The sequence below is a fragment of the Symphalangus syndactylus genome, chromosome 15 (assembly GCF_028878055.3).
Source record: "Symphalangus syndactylus isolate Jambi chromosome 15, NHGRI_mSymSyn1-v2.1_pri, whole genome shotgun sequence".
Classification (NCBI taxonomy): Eukaryota; Metazoa; Chordata; class Mammalia; order Primates; family Hylobatidae; genus Symphalangus; species Symphalangus syndactylus.
The window spans coordinates 86,732,617-86,745,732 of record NC_072437.2 but is presented as its reverse complement, the minus strand read 5'-3'; the positions used below and the strand labels follow the sequence as shown (position 1 = coordinate 86,745,732).

Below are 13,116 nucleotides of genomic sequence, written 5' to 3'. Positions count from 1 at the left end.
TCTACTGAGATGACCATGTGGTATATTACAATGATTGTTCTATGTATGTTGAACCAACTTCAACATTTCTACTACAAACCCCACTTAGTTGATGTACATAATGAAGTAAAATAGAATTGTATATGTTCATGGACTTGATTTGCTAGTACTTTGTTGAGGATTTTATATCTATATTCATAAGGGATATTGGTATGTAGTTTTCTTGTGATGTCTCTGTCTGGTTTAGTTTTAGATTTGGTGTTAATTCTCCCTTAAACATTTGGTGGAATTCACCAAAAAAGCTATCTGGGTCTGGGCTTTACCTTGGGGACAGTTTTTCTTTGTGGTACCAATTTGATCTCTTTACTTGTTATACGTCTATTCAGATTTTATATTCTTTCTTGATTCAGTTTTGGTTGCTTTGTGTCTTTCCAGATATTTGTCTAGTTCACTTAGCCTATTTGTTGGCATGCAACTTTTCATAGTATTCATTAATAATCCTTTCATTTCTGTAAGATCTGTAGTAATGTCTACTCTCTCATTCTTGATCATTCTTTATTTTAGTCATTTGAGTCTTTTTTGTTCTTGAAAAGCAGCTATGCTCACCACTGCACCACCAACACTACATTCTTTCTTGATTTCTCTACTTAAAAGGGTTGGCAATTTTGTTGATCTTTTCAAAGAGCCAACTTTTGGTATTTTTGATTTTCTATATTTTTCTGTTCCCTATTTCATTTATTTCTACTCTAAGCTTTACTGTTTTCTTCTGCCAGCTCTGGGTTTAGTTTTATCTTCTTTTTATAGCTTTTTAAAGTAAAAGGTTAGATAATTGATTTGAGAGCTTTCTCTTTAAACATAGGCTTTTAATGGCATACGTATTCCTTTAACCATTACTTCAGCAGTATATCATAAATTTTAGTATGTTGTATCACTGTTTGCATTCATACCAAAGTATTTTCTAATTTCCTTTGTGATTTATTCTTTGGCCTACTGGCTTTGTAGAAATATACTCTTTAATTTATACATATTTGTTATTTTCCCAAATTTCTGTTATTGATTTCTAATTTCATTTCATTGTGTTTGAAGAAAATACTTTGTATTATTTCTATCTCTTTAAATTTACTGAAGCCTGGGCAATGGAGGGAGACCCTGTCTCTACTAAAAAAAAAACTTCAGCCTGGCATGGTGGCGCACATCTGTGGTCTTAGCTATTTGGGAGGTTAAGGTGGGAGGACCACTTGAGCCCAGGAGGCCAAGGCTGCAATGGGCCATGATTATGTCACTGCACTCCAGCCTGGGTGACAAAGCAACACCTTGTCTCAAAAAAAAAAATTCTTACTACTGAGGCTTGCTAGTTTTATGACCTAGTATATACCCTATAATGGACAATGATCCATGTATACTTGAAAATATTATACATGCTGCTGTTGTTGGGTGGAACATTCTACAGATGTCTATCAGGTTTACAGTGTTGTTCGTACCTTCCATTTCCTTGTTAATATTCTACCTATTGAAGGCTCCAACTATTATTGTTCAACTGTCTATTTCTCCCATCAATTCTGTCAATCATTATTTCAGATATATGGCGGCTTGATGGTTAGAGGCAGATTTACCCTTTTATCAGTATAAAACATCCTTCTTTGTCTCTAGTAACTTTTCTGACTTGAAGTCAATTATTAGTATAGTCATTTCATTTCTCTTTGGGTTACAAGTTCTCTTATTCTATCTTTTACATTTCAACCTATTTGTGTCTTTGATTTCAAGAGAGTCCTGGGCTGGGCATAGTGTGGCTCATGTCTGTAATATAGCACTTTGGGAAGATGAGGTTGGAGGATCACTTGAAGTCAGGAGTTTGAGACCAGCCTGGGCAACAAGCGAGATGCGGTTTCTACAAGAAATTTAAAAATTAGCTGGGTGTAGTTGTATGCACCTGGAGTCCCAGCTACTTAGGAGGCTGAGGCAGGAGAATCACTTGAGCTCAGGGCTACGATGGCACCACTGCACTTCAGCCTGGTGATAGAGCAAGACCCTGTTCTCTTAAAAAATAAAAAGAGTGTCTCTTATAGAGTGCATGTAGTTAAATCATCAATTTTTTTTTTTTAAGACAGAGTCTCACTCTGTTGCCCAGTCTAGAGTGCAGTGGCGCAATCTCAGAGCACTGCAACCTCTGCCTCCTGGGTTCAAGCAATTCTCGTGCCTCAGCCTCCTGAGTAGCTGGGACTACAGGTGGGTGACACCAGACACCTGGCTAATTTTTGTATTTTTAGTAGACACAGGATTTGGCCATGTTAGCCAGGCTGGTCTCAAACTCCTGACCTCAGGTGATCCACCAATCTTGGCCTTCCAAAGTGCTGGGATTACAAGTGTGAGCCATTGCGCCTGAATTTTTATCCATTTGGTCAATAACTGTCTTTTCACTGTTATGTTTGATCCATTTAGATGCAATGTACTTAATGATAAGGTAGGATTTGCCTTATCAGTTTACTATTTTGCTCTGTTTTATGTATGATATTATATCTTTTTTGTTCCTCAATTCCTCCATTTTTGCCTTTTTTATGTTAAATATATTCTGATGTTCTATTTTAATTCTCCTGTTGTTTCTTTTACTATATTCTTTTGAGTTATTTTCTTAGTAGATGCCCTGGGGATTATAATTAACCTCAACTCATAATAATGTTGATCCAATTAATTCCAATTGTATGTAAAAAACACTGCTCCTCTAACCTCAGTTCCCTCTCCCATCCTCTGTGCTATAACACTAATTACATTTTTATACCTTATAAGCCAACCAACAGTGTATAATTATTGCTTTCTGCAAATTACTTTTAAATCAGACAGAAAAAATTTTTAAAATACATTTATACTGTATTTTATATTTACCTGGTTATGTTTACTGGTCCTCTTTATTTCTTCGTATCTACTCAACTGTCTTGTGAACATTCCTACTGAATGTAAGGAGACAGTGTTGGAAAAGCATTCACTAACCATTCCTATCGGTTAGGTGCTGCCATTTCTAACTGTTTTATTAGTATCAACTAGATCATTACTTACCTAGAACCAAGGGTTGTAGAATTTTGAGTTTAAACTCAACGTCTTTTCTTACTCCAAAGTGACTGAGACTCGGGGATCAGAAGATATTGAGTCTAGTCTCAAATTTGCTACTCAGTGTGTAAACTGGCTAACTATGAGCCTTTAGTTTGTCCATCTGTAAAAATGTGAATTGGACTTTTTTTTCTGTACACTCTTTCAGTTTTGAATTTCCAAAATTTCATAATACTCATTCTTTCTCTAAAAGAAAAACTATCAGGTTTCCCCCTTTATTTTCTATTTCACAGTTGGTATCCTCTGGACCCACATTACTTTATGCTTGGTGGGGTGGATATATAAGCCAATCAATCCTTCCTCTGCTATCTCCCCACTCCATTGCATTTAACTATATAGTTAACCAAATAATTTTCCTCAAGGATTATTCTCATCTTTTCATTGATCTACTTTTGAAACTTTATTGGCTACCTATATCTTATTACCTCAAATCTAAAACTTAGAATAGAACATTCAAAACCTTCTATCGAGGCAGGAAGATCACTTGAGCCCAGGAGTTCACGACCAGCTTGGGCAACATAGTGAGACTCTGTCTCTATAAAAAAATAACAGAATTAGCTGGGTGTGGTGGCATATGCCTGTAGTTCTAGCTACTCAGGAGGCTGAGGCAGGAGGATCACTTAAGCCCAGGAGACTGAGGCTGCAGTGAGCCATGATCACACCACTGCACTCTGGCCTGGGTGACAGAACAGGACCCTGTCTTAAAAAAACAATAAAACAAAACAAAATGAAACAAAACCTCTTAGCAACTACCCTGTCTGTAATGCCTAATGGCATGTTTTTAATTTTTTTATTATATTTCAAACATACAGAAAAGTAGACAGTATTGTATCCTTTACTTTCCAGAATCAACTAGAATTATGTTGATGAATTTTCCTCAGATGCTCTTTTGAAAAAGAAACGTAATTTTATTACAGATCATTTTTCCGAACTTGGAGTGTATCATTCTCATTTAGTATTCTTCATACGCATGCTTATATACATCCATTATTAGTATATACTGCTATTTTGTGAAATTTTTATTTTTATTCATTTATATCAGTGACATCACATCTTACAAATCCCTAACTTGCTATTTTACTCAATATTGTATTTTTGAGATTTATCCATAGTATAGATTCATACAATAAAATACTGGTATATAGTATTCTAGCATTCCATTATATAAATCCTCTCAAATCTTCTCCCTTTCCCTACTAGTAAACATTTATATTGTTTCCAGTTCTATCATTATTACAAAATGCAGAGAATAGTTTTGCACATGTGCCTTATATATAAGATTTTCTGTAAGAGAAATATTTAGAAGTATATGTGTGTTGGATTTGGAAGATACATTTTTTCAGCTTTATTAAATACTGCTATTATCACTCTCCAAAATGACTGTGTCAGCAGTATCTGATGGATCCTATTGCTCCACAAGCCTTACTATACCGTCAGGTTTCTTAACATCTACAACCTCATTAAGGTTTTAATTTGCATTTTTTTCTTTAGAACATAACTCCAATCTCCTTTCTTCCCCCAAACTTTTAATAAGTCCAATTAATCACCTCAAGATAGGATATTTCACATACAGGCCCTTTGTGGCCAACTTTATGGCTAATGTTAAATTCTTTCCTTATACAATTAGCACTCATTAGCGTATCAGTTAAGTTTACCAGCTGTTTTCGCTGTAAATGCCAGTTTCTGTATTATATAGGTATATAGGCTATTAAGTGGTGAATAACATGTTTGCAGACACATATAAGACACTGAAATTAATGCTTACTATGCTTACTAGTTAAAGAACAGGTATTTTATTCAGACATTCTAAAGAATTACTTTAGAATGTAATAGATTACTCAAAGTCATGCTGAAATCTTGAAAAAAGAAAACATTAGAATATACATTTTTCAAGTATATCAAGTATTACCAAGGCAATAGTGATGAGAAAAGCTATCTAAATCACTTTTGTTCAAATTGCCATATATTGGTTTATAATGTTATAAACCAGTGTGCATAGGCACACTCATATGCTAAATTATAAATCTTCAGGAACATAAATTCTATCTAGTAGTAGTTACCTTAGTAAATACTTATGAAATGGAATTGTATTTCAATTCCAAAAAAGCACTATTTGAAAACTAACCTATTTTAAATCTAATGATTTATGATTTGTCCCACAGCCATGATTCCTCTATCTATCTATGTGTAGCAAGCACAAGAAAGCTATTTAGGAGATAATTTAAGACACTGAAGAAAATATCAGTAGTAGCAACAAAATATTTTTTTCTAATCACTTTTAGAAGCAGAGAGAAAAATGGGGAAAATATAAACTACTACTACTTAAAAATGATTATTGAAAGGAAAAACAACAGTATAAGTGGGTTGGCTAATTTGGGACTCATTAAAACCAATTATTTTTCAGTTCCTAGAGAAAAAGCTTTCAGCTTTTCCCCATTCAGCACGATATTAGTTGTGAGTTTGTCATACATGGCCTTTATTGCATTGAGGTACTTTCCTTCTGTACCTAATTTATTGAGGGCTTTTTTTTTTTTTTTAAATCATGAAGGGATGCTGAATTTATCGAATACTTTTTCTTCATCTACTGAGAGGTTTTATGGTTCTTGTCCTTCATTATGTTGATGTCATGTATCACATTTACTGATTTATGTATGTTGAACCATTCTTACATTCCTGCGATAAATCTCACTTGATCATGGTGTATTATCTTTTTGATGAATTGTTGGATTCAGTTTGTTATATAGTATTTTGTTGAGGATTTTTGTGTCTATGTCCATCAGGGATATTGGTCTTTAGCTTTTTTTCTGTTGTGTCCTTGTTCAGTTTCGGTATCAGGGTTATGCTGGCCTCATGGAAATGGTTAGGAACAGTTCTCTCTGCTTTAACTTTTGGTAATAATTTGAGGAAAACTGGTATTAATTCTTCTTTGAAGATTCCGTAGAATTCAGCAATGAGGCCATCTGGTCCTGGACTTTTCTTTCTTGGGAGACTTTATTAAAAATTCAATCTCATTACTTGTTATTGGTCTGTTTAGGTTTTCTGCTACTTCTTGTTCCAATTTTGGTTGGTTGAATGTGTCCAGTAATTTATCGATTTCCTCTAGGTTTTCAAATTTATTGACATATAGCTGTTCATAGTAGTCTCTAATAATCCTTTGTATTTCTGTGGTATCCGTTGTGATGTCTCCTTTTAAATTTTTTATTTATTTATTTATCTTTTTCTTCTTAGCCTAGCTAATGGCTAGTCAATTTTGTTAATCTTTTCAAGAAAGTCACTTTTGGTTTTGTTAATCTTTTGCATTTTTATATGAAAGGAGAACGTTATGAGTTGAAAAAGCAGAACTCAATTTCTACTTCAACAACTATCTGTACGCTTTTTGACAAAAATCATCTTGCTTTATATTAATCTAATGTAAGGACACTTGCAAAAGTGGGAAACATTATCTTTGTTTTTTAGTTGAATGCATTTCCCTATTTATACAGTGCTACTTTCAAGTCATTCTTTATTTCCCCCTTGCTTTAGTCCAAACTATATTACTTAAAAGTTAACAATTTCTACAGGATTCTGGGGTACAGGAGTTGACTAACTTTTGAGTCACTTTGAATCAGAGTTTGGAATTTAACTGTAGAATATGTAGGAGTTTAACAGAACATCAATGCTTTTTAGACCAAGAATCCATCAAAATTCCAGGACCATTATGTTTCATTTCTTTAAGATGTTTATTTTAGAGTTTGATGATTCTCTTTCATAACAGTTTTAAAAACATATTAAATATATAAAAATATATATTAAGATAGTATAAAAATGCTACAAAATATTTTAGTTTTGTCATATTAGCTTGAATTACATGAAAGTATTTTACTGTCCACTTTTAAAATGAAATAATTTTTCAACTTAAATAATTTGCCCAATTTTTGTTTTATTGGAAATATATATAGTTTAAAAACAAACAAATGAAATGGTATTGGTCTCAAGTCATTCAATAAGAATACAATTTTATTATTTTGTGCCAAATATAAAAACTAAATTCCAGTTTACATTCTTTGTAACTCTGCTCCTGATTGATATTTTATGAACCTTTCTTCCCTTTAGACTGTCTTAAAATTTACATCCAATTTGTAAGTCTGATTTTATCACCTCTTAAAACAAGAACCAGTGCAATATTTTATACACAGACAGAACCTGAATATGTGTGAAGTTAATTTTTTTCCAGGACAACCTAGCTGAGTATCATAAATGTTTTAAAATGTGTGCTTACAAAAATGTGATAAGCAAATTTTCAGATCTGCACCTTGAGCATAAGGCTTTTTATGTCTAAAGAAAAGTTAACGGTAATAGCACCAGAATTTTTCAAAAGTATTTGATTTTCTAAGGAAATGTCACAGACAGTGGCATGGTGCAGGCGTGTGGGAGAAAAAAATTAATTGAAAGAGGAGAGTAATGTTTAAATTCTAGCCTTTCCAAAGCTTCTAAGAATGAGAAATTTAGCAAACCACTATTTATTTGCCAGGCAAAGCTGCATCGCAGTTAGAAGATGACTAATTTGGGCTATGAAATCTATGATTAATGGTATTAGAATTCTGAGGCACAAAATTACTGTCACAAAGTATAAGCTTTATTTCAGTCTCAGTAGTCTCATTCCTAAGGTTTATGTTTATAGCTTAGCATATAAGCTATCAGATTTTTAAATGCATATATTTACAAATTTATAACTTTTTGAACTTGAAAATGTGAGCACTTTTTAAAGATTTTATATTAGATTTTTGGCTATTAGTGAAAGTTTTCCTTCTTATTTCCATTTAAACCAAACACAACTTCCATGGAGATAAAAGTTTAATCCAAAGTAACATTATGTAAAAGCTAATCTCAGAAACAAACACGTAGAGCTTTGTTTCTAGGTTTGTTTTAGGTAATGTAAAAACGGGGAAGCATCTTTACTCTCCTACCCAGCTCTGCTTTTTCTGGTTTGTCTTTAGTTTCCTCTGGACAAAATGCTCTGAATGTTTTTGAGACAATTCTCGATCAAGGGTCTAACCAAAGAGCCTGCTATGCATGAAAGCTTAACATGTATCAACAAAAACGATAAGGAAACTCATTGACCTGTGAAATGGTTTATTCATTATAAATTTCTGAAGTAAGGATCTGAGTCAGATGAAAAAAAAATACCTTCTTTTTACAATTGTTCACCCAGCAGGCTTTGAACACAGTTTTATTCTATATATACAGTCATATGATGAAGAAATTTCTTCATTGTACATGTTGGTAAATAATAAACACTGTTTTCCAAAGTTTAGACACCAATATAGAAATATAAAATGACACTAGAAAAAATATTGTGTTACACAGAGAATTGGCCCTACTCTGATCATACTGCATTTTTATTCCATAAAAACTCCATTTTCGATGATATCATTAGGAATGACACAGTGTTAACCTCCAAAAATTCATTCCTCCATAACAGCAGTGAGAACACAGGCATAAATCGTCAAAACTAATTTTTTTCAGAACTCTAGAAATTAACCAAAGGCTTGCAACAGTATATTCAGGGAAAACAGCTAGATCCTGATATGGACAGTGGGCTTTGTGTCATTTTAATTTGCACTATTCCCTACTCCGTCTCCCCAGCTTCACAGAAGCCTTGGAAAAGTCTCAGAATCACAGCAGCAGTAAAAACCAGCAGACTAGCAGCCACTGCAAGGGACAGAATGGTTTGGAATACTGTAAGTCTCATCTCCAAAAGAACTGTCATATTTGACCTGTCGGGCAGTTCCCTGGAAACACCCAGTCCCAGGGCTTGTCTTGGTTTGTCCTAACTCGGAGCTCCCTTATTGCAAATAGCTTTCCCCCAGGAAGCATGTGTAAAACAATCAGTGGCAGTTGGTTTAACATCACAGTTGGCTTGTGGTGAGGATAACAATTGGGAAAACAAGAAGCTAACCAAAAACTTGTACAAGAAAAGCTGCAGAATAAGATGTTCGTATGGGGGCTTTCAAAAGCTCTCGTGTGTTCAAGTTAAGGTGTAGTATTATATAAACCTACTTTCATTTTGGCAGTATATATTAATCATTTTAATACCAGTTACATAGGCCTACTCACTAGGTGTTATATCAGAAATTACTAACATTTTTTTCCCATATCAAATCGAAATTCTCTCAGTATGAATAAACTCATTAATTCCTATGGCTTCACTACCCTGACTATTCTGATAATTTCTGTATCTCTGGTTCGAATCAGATCTTTTTCCTGAAATTTAATCCATTAATTTACTATTTTTATAGTGATTAAGACCATGATAAATGATTAGGAATTTTAGAGACTTAGCTTTGAATCCTGGTTTTTGCCTTTCAGAAGCTACGTTACTTAACCTAGTAACAAGTTAACACCTTTCTGATTCTTAGTTTCTATAAAATGGAAATATTAAAGCTACTTCTAAGAACTGTTATGAAGATTAAATGAAATAATGCATGACTTGCCTCAGTGTCTGAGCACATGGTAAGGGCTCAAACAGTAGCTGCTATTATAACACCCCAACACTGATGGCAAGTTTGGCCACGTGCCTTGTGTTGGTCCATAAAATGGAATGGAGATCAGCATGTAGTTCACCAGGATACCAGCAACATTCTACATAAGGGCTGGGTCTCAGGTGAAGACTACGCGGCGCACAGCCACAGCAAACCTGTGAAGGACATGCAGTATGAGCAATAAACATTTTGGTAAACTACGGAGATTAAGAAGCTGTTTGTTACCATAAAATAATCTTGCCTATTCTGACTGATAAGACTTAACTACTTAGTAAATGGTCTTGCTATCCACTTACATTTTCAAAGAAAATCCTGGGGAAATTTTTATCCCCTCTCTTAGTTTTGTTCTATGACTTGTTCACCAATTTTACCTCCTTAATATTTCTCAAATTGTGTATCATTAATATGACCTTAATTCAGGATTTTTTCATCTGATATTACAATACTTTCTTTCCCTAGCTTCACTCTCCTTAAACATTTTAATCTGCATTAATAACATCAATAAATTTTGTTTTAAATGCATCAAATGCCTGATCATAAGTGCTTAAATAGTTCTTATTAAATTTATTTTAAAACTCAACTTTTCTTAATCATTTTAATACCACTTACATAACAAATACACACAGATTACCTCAGTATTATAAAAATGTACTTCCAAACTTAAGATGAAGTATTCATAGTATGCATCTAATTTGCTTCATTTCTTTTTTTTTTGAGACGGAGTCTCGCTCTGTCGCCCAGGCTGGAGTGCAGTGGCGCAGTCTCGGCTCACTGCAAGCTCCGCCTCCCGGGTTCACACCATTCTTCTGCCTTAGCCTCTCCGAGTAGCTGGGACTACAGGTGCCCGCCACCACGCCTGGCTAATTTTTTGTATTTTTTAGTAGAGACGGGGTTTCACCGTGGTCTCGATCTCTTGACCTCGTGATCCGCCTGCCTCGGCCTCCCAAAGTGCTGGGATTACAAGCGTGAGCCACCGCGCCCGGCCTTGCTTCTTCATTTCTACACTTCAGTCAAAGAAACTTAGGTTCAGAAGATTTCACTGAACAAGTTATACCAAATGAGGAAGAAACAATTTTAAACAAATACAAATTTAACCAAAGAATAAGAAACCGCCGGGCGCGGTGGCTCACGCTTGTAATCCCAGCACTTTGGGAGGCCGAGGCGGGCGGATCACGAGGTCAGGAGATCGAGACCACGGTGAAACACCGTCTCTACTAAAAATACAAAAAAATTAGCCGGGCGTGGTGGCGGGCGCCTGTAGTCCCAGCTACTCGGAGAGGCTGAGGCAGGAGAATGGCGTGAACCCAGGAGGCGGAACTTGCAGTGAGCCGAGATTGGGCCACTGCACTCCAGCCTGGGTGACAGAGCAAGACTCCGTCTCAAAAAAAAAAAAAAAAGAAACAAAGGGTAAACTCCACAGTTTAGTTCATGAAGTCAGCACATCTTTGACACCAACTCAGGATATTAGGGAAACGCCCATTATAGGACAGTCTCACTCACGAACACAGACTAAAAGTAAAATCCAAGAAAAAATATTAGCATACCCCAATGCAGCAATACATTAAAAGAACAACGTATCACAATGAAATTAGGTTTAGCCAGAAATATACTACCAGTTAAACATTTAAAAATTAATGTAAATTATGACATCAAATTTTGAAGGAAAAATATATCATTATCTTAGAAATGTTGAAAATACGAGACTGGGTCTCACTCTGTTGCCCAGACTGGAACACAGTGGCACAATCACAGCTTATTGCAGACTCAACCCCCCAGGCTCAAGTGATCCTCCCATCTCAGCCTCCTGAGTAGCTGGTACTACAGGTGTATGCCACCACACCCGGCTAATTTTATTTTTAGTATAAATGAAGTCTTACTATGTTGCACAGGCTGGTCTCCAACTCCTGTGTTCAAGCAATCTGCCCACCTCAGCCTCCCAAAATGCTGGGATTACTGGCGTCAGTCACTGCACCTGGCTTACCCTTTTAGATCTTAGAAAGAATATCCATAAAAATGTATAATAAACATCATGCTTAATAATATGCTGAAAATACTCTCTTTGAGACTAAGAACAAGTCTCAAAATGAGTAAGAGTATAGCAAGGTTTCTGGATACTGAAGCAATATACAAAAATAAACTGTATATCTAACTCACCGGGAACAGAAAATGATACGCACACACACACACACACACACACACACACACACACACATTTATAATTGCATATAAAAACCCAAGTGCCCAGGAATAAATTTAACAAAAGATATTCAAGACCTTTATGGGAAAAATTATAAAACTTCACTGTGACATTAAAAACCTACATAAATGGATTAATACACCAACTTCAACAATTGAAAAATTCAATATTATAAAGATGCCAATTCTTCCTTCAACCAATCTATAGATTCAACGCAATCTAAATCAAACTCAGCAGGTGTTGTGTGTGTGTGCGTGTGTGTGCGTGTGTGCGTGTGTGTGTGTGTATTGATAAGCTAATTCTAAAATTTATATGTAAATGTAAAGGCCCAAGAATACCAAGACCTCCTCAAAGAATAAGGTGGGATGGTTTGCTTACCAGATACCAAGACTTGGTGTATTCTTGGCACAGGGATAATAAAACAGATCAATGAAAGGGAACTAAAAATCCATAAATGCACTTTGGGAGGCCGAGGCAGGCAGATCATGAGGTCAGGAGATCAAGAGCATCGTGGCTAACACAGTGAAACCCCATCTCCACTAAAAATACAAATTAGCTGGGCGTGGTGGCAGGCGCCTGTAGTCCCAGCTACTTGGGAGGCTGAGGCAGGAGAATGGCGTGAACCCAGGGGGCGGAGCTTGCAGCAAGCCGAGATTGCGCCACTGCACTCCAGCCTGGGTGACAGAGCAAGACTCCGTCTCAAAAAAAAAAAAAAAAATCCATAAATAACTCTACAAATATGTGACAGATATTTGATCATATCTGTAACAATGTATCATTGTGGAGCAACAGGAAAACAACAGTTTTTTCAATAAACAGTGCTGAAATAATTAAGTATATACACATATGGAAAAATAGTCAAATTGGACCTATGCTTGATACAGTTCACAAAAATCAACTCCAGTAGATTTTGGAATAAAATGTTCAATGCAAAAGTACAGTTTTTAGAATACATTTTTAGAAATATTTTCATTGCCTCAGTATAGGGAATTCCTGTTCATAAATACCTTAAACATTTTTTTTTGAGACATGGTCTTGCTCTGTTGCCTTGGCCAGAGTACAGTGGCATAATCATGACTCGCTGCAGCCTTGACCTCCTGTGCTTAAGTGATTCTCCCACCTCAGCCTCCTGAGTAGCTGGGACTATAGGCATATACTACCACACTCAGCTAAATTTTAAATTTTTTTGTAGAGAGAGAAGAAACACAACACTAACTCTAGAAGAAAAGAACTGGTAAATCTGACCACATTAAAATTAAAGACTGTCCATCAAGACACCAAAGAGGCCAGCTGCTGGTGGCTCACGCATGTAATCCC

The 13,116-nt window shown here is 35.4% G+C and overlaps 1 protein-coding gene across 2 annotated transcripts in view; it reads right to left on the bottom strand.

Annotated features, from left to right (window-relative positions):
• The window catches only part of FNDC3A (fibronectin type III domain containing 3A), a 231,509-nt gene that overhangs the window by 182,211 nt on the left and 36,182 nt on the right, over window positions 1-13,116 (bottom strand). The gene's annotated exons all lie outside the window — the stretch shown is intronic.